This window comes from Nipponia nippon, unplaced genomic scaffold (genome assembly GCF_047370975.1).
Source record: "Nipponia nippon isolate SJK-2023a ecotype South Korea unplaced genomic scaffold, ASM4737097v1 scaffold_11, whole genome shotgun sequence".
Lineage (NCBI taxonomy): Eukaryota > Metazoa > Chordata > Aves > Pelecaniformes > Threskiornithidae > Nipponia > Nipponia nippon.
Window position 1 is genome coordinate 17,105,893 of NW_028262302.1, and position 25,515 is coordinate 17,131,407.

At 38.0% G+C, this 25,515-nt stretch overlaps 1 long non-coding RNA gene across 2 annotated transcripts; it reads left to right on the forward strand.

Annotated features, from left to right (window-relative positions):
- The first annotated feature begins 573 nt into the window (after positions 1-573).
- LOC148056846 (uncharacterized) lies at positions 574-21,779 on the forward strand. 2 transcript variants are annotated; one of them, XR_015702248.1, is made up of 4 exons: positions 574-691; positions 3,567-3,636; positions 5,933-6,006; positions 21,023-21,779. It is a non-coding gene; the product is annotated as an uncharacterized LOC148056846 (long non-coding RNA). The 2 variants fall into 2 exon arrangements; XR_015702249.1 differs by having other exon boundaries at positions 604-691; positions 3,570-3,636.
- Positions 21,780-25,515: the final 3,736 nt, after the last annotated feature.

Below are 25,515 nucleotides of genomic sequence, written 5' to 3' on the forward strand. Positions count from 1 at the left end.
CAACATGCAAGATCAACATGCAGAAGGAAATGCCACACTGAGAAAGTGGTGATCGTGTGGCCCCTGTGGTCTGAGAAAGACAGAGAGGCAGCAAGAGAAAAAGGGAGGGGTGGCATGCGGGCCCTGTACCAGGCATATGCAGGTGACAGAAGTCGTAGGACAGATGTGCATCAAGATGCAAAGCTGGGAGATGTGTGAGAACTGACACTGGAGGGGAGCAGAATTACAGCAAAGACGAAAGGCAGAACATGACCAAGAAAGAGAGAGATGGAAAACCCCTCTCTAAGCTCTAAGCATAAAGTTAGAGTTAATCTATGCTGAAATTTACAAAAAATAAAATCATTAGTGGATGATTTATTCTCTAAGATTTGGAGGCTTGGAGGGCTTCTCAGAATTTCAAACTCACATTTAGGTTCCTCACTAACAAACTTAATATGAACGAGGCTCCCCAACGTAGACGATTACTTTTTGCTATTTCATATTACTGTGGCAGCAATGCTCAGACACAGCAGAAGTAGTATTCCCTCTTCCCCTTGATGCCAGGTGCAGATAAAGGCTGAAGGAGGATGTGGTATCTACTCCAAATAACTTCCAAGGCAAGGATTGACCCTGCTTAATTTTGTCAGGACTTGAAGCAACAGTACACGACATAGCAAGCTCCATGACCTCGTCAGATACAAGTTTTCTAAAGGTAAGGTGTGTCACCTCTGACCATCACTGGCAATGCCACTGGCTGCTCATGTCATTTGCCCCTCAGTTCCTTGTGAGTAGAATTTGGTTATTCTCCTCTGATGCCAAGGGTTCAGAGTCCCAGCAAAACTGAGTGAGCATCCTTCCTCCCTCCCTCCATCTTTCCTGCCTGCAAGAAGGCTTAGCATTCATTCAACTTAAGAAATTCTCCCAATTTAAGAAACTCTGGAAAACTCATAGCAAGAATTTGAGGCCAAGCGGTTTGCAGAGATCACTGGCCAGAAGCAAACAGCAGGAATGCCCTGCTGAGGGCAGGCCCTCTGGCTTCCATGATGTGCTGTCTTCCACTTCTGGGGTGGACTGGGTCTTGATTTACATCAACAGAAGCTGAAGAACTGAAACACCAAAACATCATCCTATTTGTGTTGGAATCTCAAACCAATAAGTATGAGTTCTCATAAAGCATGTTGTAATAATTCTTCAGCCTGGTTACCCCGTGGTCTCATTCTGTAAGAAAATGTTTCTTTTCTCTGTCTGGGAAGACAGAAATATCAAACTAAAGACCTTAATGTAAAATCAAAGAGTGGAGTTAATTTCAAGTCCTCATGCAACCTTGTGCTTTGGAGATTTTTTTTAAATTGCTACTCCAGAAAGCTGCTTGCAGAAAAACCTAAGTCTGAAATTTTCTGTTTATCTGAAGAAGGTAGAGATGGACTTAATGTCTTTAACGAGCAATTCACCTGAGGCCAGATTCTGCTATCCTGACTCAGTTCATACCCCAGAGAGGGTGATGAATTTAGATACTTCTTCTGTCCACTGGATGCTCATAAACAGACTGCATTTATCTCCAATGTATTCATTATGAAAAATTGTGCAATAAGGCTTTCTGTTTGTTTAACTTCACTTTTGTCTTCCTTATTCTACACAGAGTAAGCATGAACATTTGAGTGATGCAGCTGTTGGTTGTTGGTTAATTGCTTGGTGGGGTTTTTTTTGGTTCTTGCATGTCCCTTTCATTCTGCTTCTTTTACATTTCACATTCACACATGCAAGCATTAACATTTCTTTCTGAGACATGTATGCTGGAAAAACTCAATCCTGTGAGTACTTGCAGGAAGCGGAAAAAGAATAAAGTGTAGAGTTCTAGTGTACATGACCCAAGGAGCTTAATTTTTAAATATGAGTGTGAAATCAGGTCATTGCTTTATTAAAATTCACCTAGATCTACATAAAAATATCAAAACATGAACAGTATCAGCAAGGAACAAAATTCTCCTACTACTGTGTCTGTTTTTAATGTATAATTTCTGCTATTACCATACAATTAATTCTTGATATCCAGTAAATAATTCGATTATATGGAGGCAGTCAAAAAAGGTCTGATCATTTGAGTTGGTCAAAAAAAGCTATCATTTTGGAGAATGTGGGCTTCGTCTTTTGGAATATCTACAACAATCACCTATCCACAAAGAATGCTAGTTCCTAAGTTAGCACCCCTAATGGTCATCAGAGTGTAATAATTCCTGGACATTACAGGTGATAATGTAGCTTTGTTATTCCCATCTATTAACTCTTAGGGAATCTGACAGCTGTGGAATGCATTCTGTGTGCTTGATCCTGCAATATATACTTGATTGATAACTATATTGATTTTATTACTCTATACTCCTGCTTTTCTGCCTTTTTTTTTAAGTGCAGATTGAAATATCTGGGTTTTGTGAAACATTTGGAGTTTTAGCATAGTAAAGAAGCACCCTCTCTTCCTCTCCTTTTGTGTTTCTTAATGCAGAAATAGATCTGATTAAAAAATTCAAATTAATAACTTAAGAAAAATATTTCAAAATGTATTTTGGGGTATTTTGCATTATTCAGTTGTAACTCACTGTGCTACTTTCAGGCAGCAGATTGTCATTATGACTGTACTTTGCCTTTTTACTGGAGTCTGTCACTTGAAAGAGTGTTCTTCCCCCATCCCAGCTTTGCTTTGCAAGCTTTTTTATCTTTTCTACCTTGCTAGAGGCATTATTAGGGCAGTTCACCTTTGACCAAATGGGCAGACGAACATCCATCCTCTGGAGCCAGTACTAGTGCTGTTTGGTAGATCAGCTCTCAAATGGTACTGAACTGTGACCTCTTCTTCTGTTCAAAGACTAAATACATAAACTTCAGTTTCCATTGGTGCCAAGCCTGGGAACCTGAGTTGCTCCCTAATCCCAGGTCTCGCAGCCAGCAGCACAATGGGCAGCTCACCATGCCAGCCGGCCAGCCTGAAAGAATGTCTTTATTCTCTCTTCCTCAACAAATTGCTTATTGTTTGGCCCATAGGCTGCTAGACCTTGTGAACTGTCCAAAACTTTATTGCTTTTCTGTTAAACTTTCTTCTCTTTTCCCTTTGTTTTTGTTTATAGATAAAATTAATTTCTATTTTCATTTCTTAGTAATATAATTTTAAAAGATGGCTGTTACTTTTAATCTTTTTTTCAGAGTATATCTGCCTTTTAGAAGCCTGCAGGAACCACAGAAATGATACGAGCTCTGCAGGTTTAGGCTCCTTAGAAAGAGGAGTCTGTGGAAATGTTAAGTGTTACTATAATGCAGTGTTCAATATTACTTAGAGAAAAATGGGGCAAAATGCTTAAGAGCACTCATGAGTTTCCAAAGATGCATACCATTTCTCTGCTCTTGGCTTCATCTTCACTGTGGCCACAATGTGCCCATTGTATAAAGAGTGAGTGTAGGACAGAATACTTATCTTGGGACCCTACATTTTGGAGTTGTTCAGGGGTAGTTGTCTTCAGAGGAAGTTAAAGCAGACTGCCTAGGTTTGTCTGTTCTTTATCTCTTGAGCTATTTCTGAAACCACCTTTTGTCTTCAGCAGAAGCTTCTGGGAATGCGGTTGCAGGACAAGCATTGTGCAAGTCAGAGCTAGGCAGAGCATCAGCGAGGTAAGGCTGATATTGCAATATTCGGCCAGATTTACCCTGGGAAAACAAGACCTCCATAGGTGTGACCCTACCACATGAAGAGCGAAATTGTGCTCCATAAATACAGCCAAAACCAACACAGGACCCAGGGCACCCCTATTCTTCTCCCTTATCTCAGTAATCCTGTGTTGAGACATGTTCACATGTTCAGTGGAGAACCTTGTCCCTGTTTAGAGATAGGAAACCAGGAGAGGAATATCCTTGTGAAAAGCAAGATAGGTTCTGATCTCCTGGAGAGTGCTATTTAAGATCAGTTTAAACACTCATGCACTTCTCAACCACGTTTTGCACACACTGTTTAGGAAAGATGACAAAAGTACATAGCTTTCTGGAGCCATACATGATCTAAGAATCACACAAATTTCTAAAAAGTGTATGCATATGTGTGTGCATGTGTGTGTGTATGTGTGTTTATATATATATATATAATTTAATACCCTTTCAAGTATGAGAATGCCAGCACAAGAGTAGAAGAATTGCAAAACTAAAATGTCCACATTAAGCTGATGCATGGTACATACCAGATGATATATATACTGCCTTATTGTTCGGTTGTGGCTCAGGAAGCTAAATGCATAATTTAAGATATATGTATAGTCTAAGGGTCAAATGCTGTCAGTTACACGAGTGTAAATCAAGAGCAATTGCACCAAAGTGACTGAAGCTGCAGTACCCTGGATTTACACAAGTGTTGCTGAAAGTAGAATATGAGTCAATACGTGTCATCAATACAGCTGAGTTAGTGGTACTGAGGGAATTTCATGATATGCATGCACCTAAATCCTTCACAATTTTTTTCATTTTTTATAATATTATATTTTATGTTTCTATTTTTGCCTCTGTTTTTAAAGGAATAAGGGGCTCAAATCCTGATTCTGTAAGTGAAACCTCCACCTCCCTCATCTACCAAACTTTCTCAACCTTAGTTCATAATGACATGACAAACATCTCATAGCTGCAGAAAGCTTAATTTCCTTACTTACATTTAAGGCCAGTCTTAATTTACATAAATGCATAATTCTGAACCTCGGGCAGGACGTTGCTAGGCTGGTTGTCTGCCTGCACGTAGAAATGCATCCTTGATGTTCACTCGGTTCCGTTAGCAATTGTACGGGCTGCAACGAAGCGTCAGGAAGCAAAGTTTCTTAGACCTGTAGGAGAGCAGGATTTGGATGCAGCAGGAAAGATTGTGAGGCTGGCTGAAGTGAGTGAGTATAGAGACTTGGCAGCTGAAAGGAAAATCAGCTGTGTTGAAAGATCATGGGACAATTTTCTTACTTGATGCTTTCTGGGTTTGTTATTTTCCAAGGGAAAAAAAAAGATTGTGAGATACAAATCTATGGCACAAAACAAAGAGGTATAAAAACTCATAATCTGCTGGGGAACTAGCAGAGTACTTGTCAGATATACCTGGTCTTCAATGACCTTGTTTTGCATGGAGAAAGAATATATGATTTTCTGGGTTGAGAGGACGTTTTTAATTCTGAAAGGAGGTTATGTGTTAAATATATGGTAGCAGTCTATTCAATAACAGAAGTCAAGTCTCTTACTTGTGAAGGCAGAATCTGGTATTCTATCACATAAAATAATGCAATTATTTCTTAACATACTTTTAAATTGAATGTATTATTTTTAAATAACTTTTTTATTATATTCTTGAATACCTAGAAAGATTAAAAAAGCTCAAAAGTAGATTCCCCAATATTCACGTAATCAAAAATGGCTGAATGAATTTGGGACACACACACCAAAAAAAAGCCATTTAAGATTACAATGATCAACTGTGAGGGCTTAATGCTTCAAAAGAAACAGAACAAATGTGTCTGAAATAAAAAGGGCTGAATAGATCTCAACACCATAGTGATAATTACAGTTAGATTACAATTTCTAAATAAAAAAAGGAAGAAAGAAACTATAATGAATTATGACTGGTTTCAGAAGATTAAGACAAATTTAAATATTGTTTACTGGATACATTTATATAGAAAAAAGTGCATAAAGATTTAGGATTTTTTTTTAAATAAAGACACATCCGTATATGTGCTCAACACACACACACACAACCTTAGCCAGTTAGAATAGTGTGTAGGTATAGATTTGTCAGGATTGTTTGATCCCAAAAGGATTCATATAAGAAAAACTTCTCTTTCAGAGAAATGATCTCTCTAGAGACTGATAGTGATGATACAATAGGCTGGAGTTGCTATTATTAAAAAAAAATTACTACTTTTTCTGACTATGTTTCTTTTTTTCCCAGTGGGATTCTGATTCCAGACATTCTACCAGCCTGACATCCACTGGGAAAGAGATGACACCATAAATTATTTAAAGGTTTGAAAACCACAAGAACTACTGTATATAACCAGATTGGATTGACTTTTTAACTCTTTTGATTAATAATACATAAAACCTTAGAAATGTGAATTGGTTGAGGGCTAACCTGTTAACAAAAGCAGTAGAAGGTATGAATTCTAACATTTCTCCTAAGTTATTCTACTTAACATGCTGGCCAAACAAAACAAACAAATGGAGTGCTCTGCCTTAGTCTTATACCTTCAATGCACCGTCAATATTTAATGACTACCTAATGTTTCTATATATCTGGCCATAGATGATATTTTGATCATCTGGCTTTCCAGTTTCAAACTTCCCTGCTTTCTCCTGCATGCATCAAAACACGCAACTAGAAAGTAGAAACAGAGTTTCAATATCCTGGTTTCTTTTTTTGACTTTCATTTTTAACAGCACTAACTACTCAGAAGTGAAAAAATGATATTTCAGTCTTCAGCAACAAAGAAGGGCTAGAATTTCCTCAGTTTATGACATTTTGTGCTCAGCAGCAGGATGGGAGTAGATATGTATGCCGCTTCAGAAAGATTTCATGTTCTACCCTTCCGCTGCTGGCTCTGTTTTAATTATCCCCCGGTTTCATAAGTTTTGGTCTCTTACATGCTGCCTTGGGTGGAGCTCAAAGAAAAGAAGCGTTGTTCTTTCCTCCCTCTTCAAGTACAGATGGAGATGCATGGGACAGTGCATTTCTAAGCAACAACAAAAACTCTACTGGAGACAGACCACTTTGCTTCTGGGTAGCCTGACCCATGCTTCAGGAGACAGGCTACCCAGGGTAACTTCAGTATGATATATTAGTTTACAATAGCCGCTGTTGTTTTTTCTGTGCAATAGACAGGTACTATCCCTCTGGATTTTTTTTCTATTATCCCAACTGAAGCTTGACTTTCTTAGATGTAGGAAGAATAGGAAACCCGTCTTTATCTGTTTCTCTTTAGTCATTCTTGTACACTTATCCTTTATCCGTGTAATTCAACTCAATTTCCTTCTGCACCAGACACTGACTCCCCACTCAACCTGCAGAGCGTCCAGCCACAGAAACTCTGATCAATTCTTTTTGCCTCTTGGCATGCCCATGGAGCCATCCTTTCTTGGTCCCCTTAATGACAAATATGAGTGGCTGCCCATGGCCCACTTTTACATCTTTTAAAACTTCTGTACCAGCAGACTAACCTCCATCCATCCTCTGTCCAGGATCACCAAATGATGCTTCACCAAATATTTTTTAAAATCCTAAAATCTATGTGAGGTTAATCTATGCATAAAGGAAGGAATATATCAATTCAAAGGCACACCCTACAATTTTTGTCAGTCCATCTTCCTCAATTTGTTCAGTTATTTTGGTGTAAATTTGTATTGATGCCATCAAGGGAATTCAAATGAATTTGTTACAGTGTGAGCAAAATCAGTCACATCCCAGCTCTGAGAAATGAGAAGAAAATGAGAAAAAAAAAAAAAGTTCCATTTCTTACTGAAATACAAACTTCAGAAAATTATAACAGCCCACAAATTACACCTGAATTGGGTCTCACTTATGACACCAATAATAAATGTCAATTGTTTATCAACATTTATTAAGTGTTAATGAGTCCCATCACCTGACTTTCATACATACAATTGCTATGTGGAATCTGTTGTCAGATTCTGTTCCCTGTTCTGGCTCTAAGTATCACCCAATTTGTTCATAGCTCCCTGAAATATAATGGAAGTATATTCATATTCTATTAAAATAATAAGAATCTCACCTATGGTTAATTTATATCCACACCTTTTTTCCTTACATACTTGCCATATCCACAGCAGTGTAGGCACATTACTTTGTTAGCGCTTATGGTTGTACACACTATTTGAACAATCCATTCCCGTTCTAAAATAAAATTCTAGCTACAGTGTTATTTTTGCACATTTTCTTACTGCATTTTAAGGTCTAACTAGGGGACTGAGACCAGCATCTGACTTTACCAGAATAGCAAGTATCTTTCCCATAGTATCTTTCAACTGTCATTAAAAAAAAGAAATCAACATTTGTTTTCTTTTCCATCTGGGATTATGTGACAAAATGATCTCCTACATCTAATCAATTATTTTTCTTCTATATCTTTTGCATTTTCCTGCAGAACTATTTGCAAATATAACAGAAAGATCCTTTAGAGATAATCTGGTGATTATTACAAATTCAACCTTAGACGCTGCAGGCATTAAAAGATGAAAATTGCCTAAAGTCCACTGTTGTACAACAAATCTGTACCTCTGGACTCCTGTCCTGAGGTGAAAATGCAAACCAGAGAGATATTTAGAATCATTTTGACAGTTCATAAAATTAAGCAGGGATTAGGGATTCTCTCAGAAATAAATAAATAAAAAATATAATGCCACAGGGCCCAAACAATGTTAATCACATCTCCTTGCAACAGGTATTACTGCAACCCACTTTTGGGAAGAAAAAGAAGTCATATAATTAATCCTGGCATGTATTTAGCACTGATGATGCCAATTTAAAAATCTCAGTGCGTGAGTTCAAGTTAATACATATATATATGCATATATACACATACATAATTAATGTATAAACTACCCATTCAGTTTAAGTTTATACAGTTATAGGTTCCTATAGAAATGTTGTACAACTTGTGTACTCTATTTTCTTCTCAATTTTATGGATTAGCCCTGATAATACAAACACTTGAACATATGCCTAACTTTACATAATGAGAATGTCTTGCTGATTTTAGGATAACTCTTGATCTACATTAATTTAAGCAAAAGTCTAAGAGTCTACTGGGAATGTAATCTGTGGTGCCAGCAATTTGAAACACACATTTAATAAGAAAATAATTGAACAACTGCAGTAGACATAGGTGACACTCATCCTTGCTGCATTTGCGGCAGGTAAGCAGCAAACATGGCTAAAATGAATTCATAGCAAAAAAGTGTGCAGCTGACCATGGAAATACATATGGGGCGAGCACGGAGTTTTACAGTCACCGTCCCAAAATTCCCCACCCACTTCACAGACTTTTCAGTACTGTTCAAAATGTTTCCTTTCCTTTCCAAAACCAAAAGGCAACATTGCAATACTAAGCAACAGCGCTAGTCCACTTACTAGAGCACATATCCTTTCCTTTCTGGATGAACAAACTTTAATATACTGCATTTACATAGTGTATAAAATCAAAGTTTCACTGTATTAGATTAGTATCATGTTTCAATATCTTTGGAAAATGTTCAAGTTAATTTAACATGTTTCTAACAAACTGAAAAGTCCAAAATAGAACCAGCTGAATGGATTAAAAACTTTTTTTTTTAAATTTTTAAAAAATAATTAAAAGCCTAGAGATATTTTTCAAGCTTTACTTTATGCTCAAATTTTTGTCACTTAATTTAAGCCCTGAATTTTAACCATATTTTTTAATGATGTAAATACTGCTTTGTAAGAGATGTTAACAAATTTCCTGATTCAAAAAAGAAACAAGAATTGCTCTTTACATAGTACAGTTTAGACATTTGAATTGTAATTAATTTCCATCTTTAAAAATTTCTTATGAAAATTATTTTCCATCCCACTCTAGTCCAGAATGCTGACTGGAGCTGGAATAATACATCACACAAATGTTGATTTAAATATTTAAGCAAATTCACTTACTTTGGATTTACATCCCCTTTGGGCTCTACTTTCCATGAATACTCTGATAAATAAACTTACTGTAAGGAGGATCTGCTGGGAGGACAAATTATAAACAAAAATTGAAGAATACATGTGGGATATGAATTTTTGAATTTAATCATCAATTGTTGCACTAGCAATTAAAGCTGACTGAAGGACAATAATTCCATGCTACATTAATTTTCAAGACTTTGTGTCTTCATGTCTAGTTTTGTTTGATTTGCTTGTGTTTCTTTTTCTGGAGAAAACACAGTCTTTAGACCATTTTGGTGAAAATGCCCACATATGTGAGTGTATGTCTGTGTAGCACAGCCAAGACTACTAAAAGACCAAGGCTGAAGTCCTTTCTCAGTCTGAATCACATTTTGCTCATTTTCATCACTGATTTTTATCTGTGATTACTCAGAGTTAGTTGGAGGAGGAACCTGATCCTGGGCTTTCTACATCCAAGGCCACTGTTAAACCACAGGGTTGTCAGCAAAACCAAAAAGTCTATTTCACTCCTTCTCATTCTCCAAAAAATTTCCATTCAGGCAAAGTAGGAACATGGCTTTCAGAGTTCAAAGGGCTGAGCAAAATGGCTCCTGTCCAACATGTGAGTATTAAATAACCACAGCTCCTGAGGCAAGGCTGGGTTCCTGTCCCCTCACAGGTTTGCAGGGGAAAGCCTTGAAGCAGGGTTCATCCCCCACCAGCCACTGCTGTTGTTGCCTGCACAGCTGTGCTGTGGGTCACCGATGTGCCCAAATAGCTGTATGGCCTCCCAGTCACACCAGGACATGCTGCCCATGTGGTTAATTAAACAAACATCCTGAAGGGCCATGGATGGCTTTTCGTGTTGGAATATTTCTTCTTTGCTCTAGAAGAAAGAGACTGAGAGTAGATATAGGAACTAAACATTACAGGGAAAGTGAGACTGGTCCAAGCCCCACATCGCTGTCAGCCACCTCCCTTCCCCATAGGAGTCAGGGCTTGCAGTCAGGAACCTCAGGGTGAATCTGGAGGCTGACAAGCTTCAAGGACTGATAAAGCAAGAGAAGTTTCATCTCTTCTGCCCACAATTTCCTCTGTCTGGGCTGGGTTCCCAGAACAAAGAGCCTGTCCGCCATAGCCTCACAATGAGAGAATACCGTGATGCAAACAGTACTGCTGTCTGCCACTAGCTGCTGACAGTCCCTGCACAGCCCCATCCAAGTCATGATCATGCCATTCAGTTTTAACCCAACCAATATGAACTCTCAATTTCATGGAACAATTTGTATATCTCTGACCCTAATGTCAAAGAAAACCCCATAACTGCAATGTTTGCAAACAGGCTTTTTATAAAGGAATTAACAGGCTGTAGATTTGTGCGTGTGGCTGTATATGAATTATTTTGGTGTCCCTACTTGTAAGGAGAGGCTTAAGCAAGGCCTCCTCCTTTTGGATTTTATCATTGGTTTGACAAGTGAGTAGCCATAGTGCCTTCAGTAAGTAGACCCACAATTTTGACAAAGCAGCTGGCACATGCCTAAGTAATTTTAGCCAGAAATTACATCAATAGCAAGTTCTTCTTCTTATAGACAGCTGGAAAGTGAGCTTTGATTTATTTTTGTTTTTGTCCTCAGGATAATGGTTTCTTACTTACTTATGTCAATGGTCAATAGCATAACAAATCCTTCATCATGAGAATGTGTGTATCACTTTTCAGCAAACCCTGGCCTTTTGAGGTGAAATTATACACTGCCACTTATTTTCAAATTGACATCTCTCCTGGTTGCCAAGGCAAGTTAATTTGCAAATCAGCATTTTGCATGAAGCTTTTAAGCCAATCCAGCTAGGCAATGGCTGCCATTGCTGTGTAATTAGTGTCTAAAGCACTTAAAATTAGATTATTTAAAAAAAAAATCCAGATAGATCAGTGATTTTGCTCTGTACATGGCCAGAGATTATTTTGCTGACTGAATAGAAGATCTGGATTTAGAAAATTACAGCAAGGCTCCAATCTGATCGGAAAGGAATGAAGGTTGTGCACACAATGATACTGGCAGACTTGAAGTGAGAAATGTTAGTTTCACTGTTCTTGAGAAAAATAAAATACACACACACACCCATAATTAATTCACAAACTGCATGATTTAGATACCACAGAACAGTAGCAAGTGACTGTTAGAGGAGGAGAAAGTAGTCATTGCAATTGAATTTGCATTCAATTAAGACAGTTTTTTTTGAGCACAGAATTGAACCTGAAATTGGCCTAAATATCAGATTTTGACTTGAACAGTGTCAAAGACTTGCAAACTTTCTGGTAATTATTTTGGCTTGTGATGGAGGCAGAGTCAGGAGAGAAATTTTTTTTTGAGGGAAATGTTCTTTTTTGGAGGCTTCTCTCAATTGCAAGTTCTTCAGCCATCTTGAGAAAAAGTCTTTGGTTTTTGGACCTCTGGCTTTAAACCAGTTAGGTACTGATGAAAAAAAGATGGATGTAAAAAAGGAAAATAGGAGATTTTTCTAGAAGATAGTCTGTTTAAAAGAGTGGCAGGTGGCTGGAGAGAAAAGTGAAAAAATAAAGAAGTACCACAAGGTTTGTAATAGACTACATGTAACATATCTATTTTGGTTTCTTTACATTGGCTTTTTAAAATCTTATTTAAACTTTTCTATCCTTTCACGTCTATTTGGTATTTTTTTCTTATGTTGGCACAGAAATGGCTTTATATTCAACTTCACTTACCACTAAATGTCTATCAAAGGTATATTACAATGATTACAGGCTGGTCATTAAAGTGACAGGACTCACGCGAGGATCAAAGGCCATCCAGTATCTCAGCTTTTCATGAGTCTGATGGCCTTTCTAGTTGCCGTTACTAACATACTGACTTGCATATGAGAAACCGTGGATGAATGCAGGCTGTGCAGATTCTCTGCAGCAGAATTCAGGGGGAAATTTCCCCTTCTATTGTTTTATTTGCACTTGACACATTTTCATGAGGTAAGATAGGGGGAGAACTTGTGTCACAATTGTCGCAAGTATTTGTCCACTTATTCCCCAGCAAACATCTGGTAGCATTGCACTGGGGTAGCAGTGTGGGCACAAGCAGTTACTGTAGAGCAGCTGACCTATTGCACATTCATAGACAAACATGCCTCTTGAAGCAGTTCATGTGCCTTTAGGTTTGGTCTCTGCTCCTCCTCTCTTTGCAGTCTCATAAATGATTTTGTTTGTTTGTTTGTTTGTTTGTTTTTATAAATCATAGAATCATAGAATCATAGATCATTAAGGTTGGAAAAGACCCTTAAGATCATCAAGTCCAACCGTTAACCTATCACTGCCAAGTCCACCACTAAACCATGTCTTTGAGCACCACGTCTACCCTTCTTTTAAATACCTCCAGGGATGGAGAGTCAACCACTTCCCTGGGCAGCCTGTTCCAGTGCCTGACTACCTTTCGGTGAAGAACTTTTTCCTAATATACAACCTAAACTTCCCCTGGCACAGCTTGAGGCCATTTCCTCTCATCCTATGACTTGTTACTAGGGAGAAGAGACTGACCCCCACCTCACTACAACCTCCTTTCAGGCAGTTGTAGAATTCTTTGTTAAACCTAAATCCTCAACCCAAGTGAAATATAGAACATCACTTGGATAAACTCCAGGAAAGCCAATTAATATAAATAGTGTAAAAAAGGGTAAAAGTGGAAGCAAACTAGGGCCAAGCTGATTTTTCACAGGGATATTTTCCCTATAACATACAAAATGCTGGCTGGCAAAAGGCAAGTTTTGACACTGTTATTAGTCCATGGGTGCTCAGTGTGTAAATCATATAGATGCACATGGTTGACACATCAGAGGTATGAGGAAAATAAACTGCCCAATCTCTCTGGGCCTAACAACTTACAGACCTCAATGATATACTGTAAGGTTGGTGCTGTTGACTTCAAAAGCAGTAAATCAAACTGCCACCAGAAGGTGCTGACAAAATTAAGCAACCAAGATTGAATAGAGAACACAAGCTGTTCTGCATAGATAGTTATTTCATATTCAGACCTTCTAATATTTAATTTATACCCTTATTTGGCTTTTATGGAATTGCTTTAATTCTGTATGGGAATAGGTTTATAAAGCAATTAACAGTATAATCCAAAGGGTGTCTAGTAATGGTGTGTACTTCCTAAAACTAAGCTTCACTAAGAAGTATTGGCTTTGATACCATTAAGAAAATCTTATATTTTATCAGAAGAATGCAAGGCATTGCTGAATAACAGTTGGTTCATATTAATTCATATGTTTCATAAAAAACCATCTGAAAACAGCAAAAATAAAATGGGTTTATTGGTCACATCAATTTTAAATACTGCCAGGGTAGAATTCCTTTTATTCACTCACAAAGAATGGTGTCTCTACCTGTTCTGCAGCTCAATAACTCCTGTGGTTGGTGTTAGTGTGGATCCAACCTAGAGGTCTGAATCTGAAATGCAAACACTGGGAAAGTAAATCCAGATCTGAGCAGTGTGGCTTGATCCTCTTTATTTTCAGTATTCAAAAAGACAATCTGAGAGAAGAATGAATTTGAGTCTGGACCTAGATTTTATGGATTAATAATATATGTATCCACTTTGCTCTAGAGAAATAGACAAGGTTTATTTGGTATTTGTAGCACTGCTTAAATATTCCTCAAACCAGGAGTCCACATTTACCTCACATAGATAACACATTTATCTTCATGGAGAGAATAATCTGAGGAGAGGTTTCTTCACCATTACTCTGCCAAAAGTTACCCTGGCAACTGCAACTTTTACATGGAAATGAAAAACAATGAGATGTAAACACCACAGTGAAGTTCAACAGAGACAAACCCTTCGCATTGCCTGGCGTGGTTGTTCCAGTGAAGATGTTAGCTGTCATCAGTGACTCCCAATGTACAACATATCTGAAGGTGAGCATAAGGGCCAATACCAGAACACAAGAGACCTACTTCAGTAAGAGTAACTGCATACTGATCCACTCAAGCTGGTATTGGAAAGTGAAGAGATGGTCAAAAAATCCTCACAGTGCATTGTCAGTTTAGGTTGCTAAAAATCTTTTCACTCCCCTTGAAGTCTTCTTTGAAAAACCAAAAGTGGAATCAAACTGCACAATCAATCAAGTGCACAACCTCTCTCCAGCATCTGTAGACCTGACATAGGTAGATCCCAGAGTTTCCACCTGTTGGTAGCATTAAAGCCCTTTTTCTCCCAGTCTGGTATGCAAAGAGGAGTACAGAGGAAGAGCAAGGGACAAATTCTGCTTGTCAGAGATAAGGAAAGAAGGACACAATATAGAATGGTTACTTCCAGCCACAATACAGCTGTGTCAGTTCCCAAACTGTTGCCATTGCTTATGTTCCACCACAGTTTTGCCCTGTAAGAAGAGTCGTTGATCAAGTGAAAATATAGCAGGAGAAGAGCACTTGAAAGGAGCTTTTAATGCTGTTTGTCTGCTTACTAACATTTGACAATGAAAAGTATCAGATTCAATTACCCTGAAGTTCCTAATGAGGAATAATAAAACAAAAAACCCATCAAAAATACCTCACACTTCCCAAAATCATCTGAACTTGAAAATGACACTTCACTTTCTTGATGTTCGCAGTGTGCTTTCCTGCTCACAGAGAGTCCAGGAGGTCATTAAAAAAAACAGATATTAATGAGTGGCAGTGGTCCACCAGAAACATACAGGTAGTTCCCTACTGTTTTTCTTCCTGCCCAACAAGGAATGCCAATCATAAGCTCTCTACCCCACCAAGCTTCAGAGAAGAGGTCAGTGCGGATCTAATTCTCCTTCATATTTGATCAGTGATTTTTTTTCTATGTAGTAACAAAGGAGAATTAGTGCCATTTGACCACTTGCTCTATCCAACAGATCAAGTTACTCGAGATCAGAAGTTCAGAGCTGCCACTCTATAAATGAATGAGTTTCTGCAAACAACATCACCACCTCAAACAGGCAGAACCAGCAGGCTGCAAAGGTGATTATCACATTGCTAGGCTAGATGCTGAAACCCTGAACCCAAAACTGCCTGACCTTTCTCAAGTCTCCCTAAGGTTTACAAAGTATGAGATGATACATTCTGACAAAATAGCAAGAAGAAATGCTAAAAAACTTTTTAAGAACAGAAAAGTGTTCATCGTAAGTCAAGGATGTGGTGCCCTGGTGTAATCGCAGGCATAAAAGGAATCAATACCACACCTAGCTCTTGTAGGAAGAAAGGATAATTGTCAATCACAATTAGCTAGACAGCATTTACCTCTTAATGCTGGACATTTTTCTCTTTCTTGTCTCATTGTATGCCTATGCTTTTCAGTGTGCTCTATTCCCATTCACCGTGTCATCCTCTCCCAAGTTATTCTGTGTGTGCTTTTATCACTGTTCCCAATTTCCCATGCTCTGCTGGCTTGGGTTTGAGTGGCAGCAAGGAATCTGTAAGCAGGTGTTGTGGAAGTGAAGCGTGCCATTCGGCCAGTACATTAGGTAAAGTAACATTCCCCTGGGAACTCTAATGCTTACAACTGCATCAGCCCCAACTGTTCCTGCGAGAAGAGGAAGAGGACAGTCCTGACCTGTTCTGACCAGATATTTTGGAAATGTGCCCATTTTTAGCAGATATAATAGCTGTTAATTTATCAAAAGTGTAATAGGTATTAACAAAGCAGACTCTTTAGTTACAACCTAGTAGTAAAATGCAAGAGAAGAAATGAGGGATATAGAAGAGGTTACGTTTGAATGCATAGGACAATATTCAATACGAGTTTAAGAAAATAACCAAGATACTCTGCTCTGTGTAATAGATATGATATGACTGGTTTAGACATGAATGCAGAAAAAAAAGATCATTTTTCATTAGCTATGCCAAATTTGTTCAGGAATCTGTAGAGACTAGACATAAGAAAAGGGCAAGACACCTAATGTAAAAACTCATGCTGCAATGAAAGCAACTGAGTTACAGCTATTGAGGCTCTCTTGGAAACCTTAAACCTTCTGCTTTGAGATCTGGAAGGAGGCAATCCATATTCCACAAACAAGAGGAAACTGTGTTCATGTTCTGTTATTAATATCCTTTCAAACTGCTGAAATGAGTTTTGTCAAAGGAAGAAACATTTATAAAAAAACAAATATTCTGCTTTCCTTCCTCCTCTTTCCCTTAATTTATAGCCAACCAATAGCCCACTAATTTCCTTAAACCTTTTTTTTTTTTAAATGAGTACCTCTTCCCAGCATAAATATATGAAAGCAGTCATTTGCATTATCATTTTGAAGTGCGGGGATTTCATTCTGTTTCCCATGTCCTAAAGGGACATGTCATTTTTTTCCTATGAGGATCTGTGGAATTATAGTGAGCTTGCACTTCAGAAAACGAGAACAGAATGGGGTGCTAGTGGGTTTTACGGGCTAGAATTTCTGGATTTCTGAAGCACTTATTCAGGTTTTTTCCTTCACAATTATTAACAATAGTTTGCTGATCATGAAGAAGCAAATCACCGAGATGCTGTGTTTAAAATCAGATTGTCTTTTTTCTAATTTGACAGTCTTGCTGAGCAACAAGACTTTTTACACACAATATAAACACTTCAGTAATAATTGTTATTAATAATAGTCATAAGGTAAAGGTGTCATTTAACAATAAACTTTGTTCAGCAGTATGATTTTGCATTTGCTCTTTCTGACCAAATTAGAAAGACTATACAGTTTTTCATTCCATTTTTTTAGCTATGTTATTTGAAGGAAACATTTCTTCTCCAGCATAGCTTTGGTGGTGTACAGTGCCTATGTGTGCATGCAAAGCACCCCATATGGCTGAAATAGGCTGGAGGGGTTGCTACCAACCATATTTAAAAAAGCAGATGTTACTAATCTTCTAAATATTACCCCCAAATGATGTCACTTGTGACTGACAATGGTTGGGCTCATCAATCCCTTCCAATGTCCTTTTGCATGTAATGTGTAACGGAAAGCAAATTTTGCTCAGGAAGTATGCCTCTAAAAGGGTAGATCACTTTATATTACTATTGAATTGTTGAGCAGAATGTCAGTTCCTGCAGGGGGGTGTATGTATATATTACAGGCAAGAATGAAAAGAAGTTTGTCTGTTAATAGGACATTCAGGGAAACTTTTAGGACAGCCATTTCAGAGTCAGGCTGTATTGTGACAGGCTGAGGTTTTTAGCTCAAAGTGCCTGTCTGTGCCATACAATACACAAAGGTAACTTTCTTTTACATGTACAAAAGGCTTCTTTACAGGTTTGCACATGAATGTACTAGGTGCTTCTGTGTACAAAGCCAATGTCAGTTCCACAGTTGCTTTTCAGTCGATAGCACTTACAGTAGTGAGTAAACAAAAATGAAGGGTAGCACTGAACATTTTGACCATAAGTGGTACAGAAATGAAATATCTACTAGTAGTAATCCTGAAATAAATCTGATGGCAATGTATAAGCAAGGTTTAATTTTTATGGCAATAACATAGCGATTTTTTCATTATCCTTATAAATCTCTCTTGTTCCAAACCCCAGACAGTAGCCACCAGTTCAGATGTCAGTTGGTGCCTTTCCTGGATTTCTAGAAAGTTACACACACAAAAAATGGGCTAATATTTCCATCAGGAACCAGTTAATGTACTACTAGGTTTATAGCAATGATGCATCTCAAGCTCCCTCCCTTCTGCCAGTAGTAGTAGGCTTCTTCATTTTACTCTAGCATGAATTTCTTTCCCAAATCCTTTATGTTCCCTTGCAAGGCTCAGTGTAGGTCTTTCACATCCAATTTTTGTTGTTGCTATCCTAATATTCTTCCTTGCAGATACTGTACTCTGCCAACTCTGCCTCCTTCCATACACACTTCACTCAGATATTTGCATTAATAATATTCTGCAGAAATGATTCTCAGGTATTAAGAATTGTTTAATCAGTTTTGAACTTAATGTCTTCATTTTGGGGAGAGTAAGTAAGAGCACTTACCTTAACACTACTGTATAAAACTCCATATACCATTCCTGGTTTTCCTTTTTCTTTTGTGATTATTTTTAACTTCTTTATGGAAGATGGTTTTTATTACCTGCTTAGTTACAAAGACTGTATGAAGTCCTAGTCCTCTGAACAGAGGAAGATGGAAAAAGCTTCTTCATTCCTAAATCTAGAGCACTTTTTAGCTAAAACGTGATCTAAAAGCTGTATTTCAGCAACTTTTGCAGGCCCATGCAATCACTACTTCTCTCTTAGCTTTTCGTTACACATATCTCTCTTTTACAGTCAGGGACACAAACTCTTACAAAGCTGTATGAGCAAAGACTTTTCACCATCTTGTACCTTTCCATTGCATAAACCAGATATCTATGTTTCATTTGGAGGCAGCTGTCTGGTTCTACAATTGAGGATTGACTATTTTATATATAACTCTCTCTAAAATAAAGAGTAGCTGTTATGCCTATCATTTTCAACAAAGCCTAATGTAATTTGTAATACTGTAATGCAATTCTCTGTTCCATGCTTACCTTGTAAATTTACATTTTTGTCTTTCATAACACATATGAAACATATTTACACTTTGCTTAGTCTCTGCTTGTTGCCAGCATGGACTTCAACCATTCCAAGCAGAAAACGAATAGAAGTTGGGGAAAACTTGAGTGATTGGCAACAGGCACACATGGTTAAATGTCAGCATTTTGGTATGTCATTTAATGGTCAGACACTTCAGTGTATTGCCATCCAACAAACCTATGAGACACATTATCAAGGAATATATGCCAGCTCTTTTCCAGCAAACTGCTTGTTGCCTCATGCCAAGTACTGGTGGGTGTATACCTTTTTATGCTGTCACTGCATTCAGCCTCCAGGGTGTTGCGTGAAAGGATCACTGGATGTTAATGAATAACAAAATGTGTCATTTCCCTTTAGAATTTGTCTATCTATCATATACAGTGAAAAAGACGTGTTTGTTTTCTTCTGTCTGTATTTACATGTGTGTCAAAATACGTACTGTTAAACCTGGCCACATGCTTAGACAGTATGTTGTCTTGTTAGTCTTTTTTTCATTATTACTATTGCACATGGGCATACATCTCATTTAATATAAAAAATCAGAACCACAGCAAAATAAATTAGAACACAAAGGTCTGTGTCTTGCTGTTTGGAGTAGTACCTTGTGTTTAAAACTGTACTTTCCATAGACAATGGATTTGTAAGAAAAGCACTTAACCCATTTTAGGTATGTTGCCACTCAAAATGTGTCACCAAAATATGACAGAAAACCAAAAATATAAGAATGACCATTAGAACTCAAAACCACAGTTGAATAAATAGTTTGAAAAAAATTTTGTGAATACCTTGTAAAATAGATACTAATGTTTGTCGTGTTCATATTTCTTTAATGACATACCCACCATTGCCCAATTTATTTGTTGAAATAAAGAGCTCAGACCTGTAGACAAGTTTCAAATAGTTTTGGGTGAAAACACATTCATTTTGGACACCGAATGAAGCAACCCATGAAGGTCAGTCAACCAATCCACAAGCCAGTATCAGGCCATTGAAGTCTGACTGAATGAAACCATTGAAGGGTGCTTTCTGGTTAGCTAACAAATAGGCACAAACCCCACATTTTTGAAAATAAGAGTTGGAAGAAGTTGTTTATAATAAATTCATCCTTCAGCTCTTCTCAGAGCCTTCCAGACTTGCCGATTTGTGCTTTAACCATTTGCCCATAGGTTTGTCTCAACTAGACCAAGCTCAAAGCATCAGGGTACGACAAAGCACTCTAAATAGGTACCCCAGTGCCACTTCTCATATTGTTTTGCAGTTGCACAAGAAAATCAGTATAAGTCCTATATATGGGAAGAATAGTTGCAGGTATTAAATTGCACCACATACAAGTAATTTTATTAGACAATCTAGCAATTAGAAAATAGTATTTGTAATTCTCTTTGCAAATTCTAAAGGCTATATATGATACTAATATTTTCACAGATAATGTGTGCTGTTTCACAGAGAAAGAGATGTGGTTTTGTATGTGTGTACAGTTTTAATGAAAACTCAATTCACTGTGGGTCTTTAATTGTGTTTTTCAGCCAACTGATTGAAAGTTCCCTGGGGCACACATACTGTAGGATTGTGACATATCACACCAGGTTAAGTTAAACTCAAAATGTTATGTGATATGACAGCATGTAAAACACATGATTAACGCATCCACTGGGAAACTTGACTTTATGAAAAATGGTGCAGCAATTAAACTTGGGGCACTCTCTGGTAAATTCTACTTTTAACAAATAAAAAAAAGACTCAAAAGTGTAATACTATATTAGCTTCTGTTTGATATCCACAGCTTTTTCCTTTGGAGAAAATGTCACCGTCAAAGATCAACAAATACTTGTGGTCAATCGACTAGCAAAAGTTGTACTTCTCTTGGAAAAGAATTGATTTGCTGACAATTCAGAATATGATAACTGGGATGAAGAACCTACTAGAGAGCCATAAACATAGAATTTCACTCAGTAATTCCTGAAATTGTAGATACATACTACATCCTTTCTACCACAGGATGTAAAGTTATCATTTGCCAATATGGGGAGAACAGGTCTCTCTTCTTCCCCATGTAAGAGTAACTATATCATGTGTCTACACTTGCTGGACAGAAAGCATCCAGTATTACAGAGGTATCATGAAAGAGGGCTATGAACTACACCAGGCAGACTTCAGATCAAGTTTACTCGCTCCTGCAGCGCTGCTAAAGTAGCTGCTAAAATTGCCTGTCTCTGTGATATGTCAACCCCAGTCTGATGCTGGGCAGCACAACCACTGGCCACTCTTCAGGTTTTATGATCCTGCTCTGATGCACTTATTAAGAAACAATAGATTTTTATAGTTTTTTAGCTATCTTTTATAACACCAAACTGTGATGATATTTGGCAATATTAAAAATTGACTTTTTATGGAGTCTTCCAGTCCTTTCCCTGCTCTCCCCATCAGTTTTGAATTGAGTGGTTAATTTCAACTAAATTTGATAAGGACAGAGTTTCAAAACTATTGAGTTTCTCCAAGACTTGTCAAAATAGACAGCTGGCAGAGAACAGAGATCCTCTTTGTGTCCTTTCTCAGAGAAAAGCTGAGATGCCTCTCAATCCTTATTCGACAGAAGAGAATCCATACTGCCACTCACCTTCAGGACTCACCTGGATTAGAAAGCAAACATGAAATTCTTGCAACTGCTTGCTTTTTATTGCAAAGAGTCTGACGAAACTTTAGCTGCCTAGTTTACTATGCAACTACTTCCTGAAGTGCAATAGAAAATGGAACTACAATAAGTCTGGAACACATGAAGGAATCGCAAACGTGGGATCCTGTGTACCATTACTAAGTGGCAGAGCACAACCAAGCCATGCGTGAGTACAGACAGGTCATCTCCAACAAGGAGGAACTGATAATCAAAGTTATCCTGCTTAGTTTCATCAACATTAGTTTCAGCTTGTGCTGACAGACTAGAATAGCCCCCAAACTCTGCCAGTTGCTGAGGAAAAGAGACGTATGCCCTTACAACAGACCAAGGGTCCAGCTTGTGCTACATCTCCAATTCTTTGATTGTCCTCTGAACTCTGGCCGTGAAGGTGATACAGGGAAAAATTTCTCAAGCTACTGGCCTACCTGAACACAGCTACCACAGACACTACAGGCACAGTGTGAGCCCCAAGAAAAAGAAGGTCTATGTTTACTGGAAGAAGGGCTGAATGGAGCAGGGCACTGAGGGGCTCTGTGCGAGTCACTTGCCTGTGACATGCTCCAGGGTGAGGTAAATTAAGCAGAGCTATTGGAAAGGTTACAGCACACTTATCCATTCTGGTACATTCAGCATTTGCAGTAAAGCCTTCTAATAATCAAGCGTTGATATTAAAGCAGAAGATAGAACCTTATTAATCCACGGAGAAAAAAAGGAAAGACGTTAGATGTATCTAGTGCCCAATCTGGTATGCCTTAAAAATAATCTAGTTTTCAAGTTCTGTACTTTTTGAAATTCAGGATTTATTAAAATTTAAAATACTGGCACTCACAGTTCCCACTGTCTTCTCCTATTTTGGCCAAATTTCAGAATCTGAAGTGCTAGGACATTTCTAAGGGTGTCTTTTGAATATGGCATTATTCAATAATCCAGCGAATTCTCTATAATCTACAAAAATAGATCGTATGGACTAGATTAAGCGTATTCCAAGGACGATGAGTGAATATCCTTTCAGTGGGATCACTAGGGATGGAGGGCCACAAAGGGTACTGTTTGTGCAGCCTTCCCACAGTTCTGTTAAAGCTTTTGCATTCTGACCTGAAACATCCAACTATTTTGGACCTAAATGGTAAATCATGCAGGATTATGTAATGTTTAACATATTTGGAAGTCAATAAGGAAATATTTTCCCCTTTCATTTCTCCTAGAAAAAAATAACACATCCTGTCCCCACCCTCCTACAGGAACAATGGGAATGGCTTAAGAAAAATCAAGTGTTCTGAATGTTCAAGCTGTTGATTTGGGATGTGTAAAATTTACAGGTTTTTATGTAGAAAGTACAGCTTGCCAAAAATCAGATTTTCAAAAAAATAATTGTATTTCTCAATTCTTAGAGCAAAAGATTTCGGTTTTTTTTTTTTAGAGAACTCAGCCTTCCTTCTGAAATTTGAAACAAATTGTCAGACCTTTCCACAGTGAAAAAAAAAAAAAATCCAATTCTCCTCTCTTTTTTTCTCTTTTGAAATATTTTTCCTTATGGGAACTGTAGTTAAGACAGTTTGGAAATCATTCTCTTTCAAAGAAGCCCACACTCACAATTGTAAAGAAATATTCCAGGTAAATTACTGACTCCTCTGGCAAACAGCGGCAAACTCCTGTAAAGCATACAGAAGAATTTTGTATTGATGGTGTGCTTGAAGTGATATTATAAGCAGTTATTGACATATATACACACAGAATAATAAACATACTATATTAATCCACATCAAGTGAATAAAGACATTCCTGAGGTCTGGACAGTTTTCTGCAGAGTGCTACAGAAAGGTAGGGTGCCTGATACTCTTATAAGAACTCTCTGCCTAAAAAAGCATACTTAGTGCTGAGCCTGTCTACAAAGTTTATACCACGCACAGACGAAATAGCCTTTTCATTCTGCAGGCGCAAGGTAAATGTTTCAATGTTTTTGTCAGAGGCAGAGGTACTGAAGAGATCAAATTGCTGTAAGAAAAAACCCAGCCAGAAGGAGGATTTGCGACGGCCGTGCAGGAGCCTTGCTAGCCTGCTGCCCAGCGAAGCGGCAGCGACAGCAGCTCCTGCTCCCGCCCGGGCTGGCGGTGGACTCAGGTTCCTCGCCCTGAGCCAGAGAAGCAGGGTGCGCTGCAGAGGTCACACATGCTGTCTTTGGGAAGAGAAGGGGGGGGACGGGAGCTCTGGTCTGCGTGGGGGTTGTGTATGTGTGCGTCTGTGTGTGTCTGTCCTGTTAATGGCCTGTTAGGCAGGAGCCTCAGATGATTTTAAGAGGTAGGCACTTACGGCTTCGCTGCTGCACCCTTATGGCAAAGCCCTACGGTATTTAATAGGGTTGAAGCCAGTTGGATTATACTGAAATATAATATAGTTTCATAGAAAAGACTTTTAAAAAAACCCCAACACCTACAGAGTTTAATAGCAATGTTTGTCTTCTTATAACATTTTAAAACTAACATATGTATTTTTAATAGAACATTTTATCTCTTCTATATATTCCTTTGGGTTGGCTTAAAAATGCTATAGACAAGTTATCATTCTCTGCCCAGTTATACTGGATTTTTCTATGAGAGGCAGTTGAAATGATTGAGTAGTAATAGAAATGGACGTCTCCATTGAAGAATAAGTAACCATGCAGTTGTGCTGCAAAACCAAAGCAGTGCTCTTGCTGGCCTGATCCTTTCTTAAAACAAAATAGTGCAAAAGAAATACTGGCCAGGTCTTACTCAGTGTACTCTGAGTATACCTGTTCTTTCTTAACTTTGTGCTTTTGCTAGTTGCATAAAGCATGATTGGTGTTGAACAAGCACATAGAGGGAGAAAAGGGACCGTAGCTCCAAAAAACTTGCTACCTGAAAGCATAGTTCGCCAAAACATAAATGATACATTACATGAAAACACTGATAAGAAACGCCTTCTGCATGTTTATTTATTAGCATATTTAAGTGGATTCTTGTGGAAGTGGCAAGAGTCACATTTACTTCTGTTACAGACAAGCTTCTGCTAGTGTGAGTGCATCACTCCTTTCTCTGCTGGTCTGCTAAGAGCTTCAGCATGAACATGAAGGGAAAAAGGGTCACAACAGGATTTCAACAATTTATTACATGATAGGGACTTATTTTTGCCCATTAATCCCAGGCCTCTTTCAAATGAAGCCATAAAATTATGCCAAGTTACTGTGAGAGTTGTGATATTGCCAACTCTTAGCTGAGGTGAGAAAACCTTTCGAATCTATTTTTTTTTTGTGACTGAAACACAAACTTGTTCTGTAAACTTGTTCTCTTCCCTAGTCATCCACTCAGTTTTCATGGCTTACTGCTATTAGTCATCACCTTAACTGCTGAACCGTTGGGCCAACAGTATTATTAAACATAGCTTTTAATACTGCTAATGTGAAAAATTTCCTTCAAAGACACAATCTGTGTCCGAGGAGTATAAAAAGGATTTGCTTTATATATAAGACTGTGAGGGGATTTTGTAGGGGCAGTTTGGTAGCTAGAAACCACATTTTATGAAGTTCTCAGATGTTTGAGAAGTTTTAGTGGAAGACTGTATTTTTCATAAAAACCTCCAAGAAG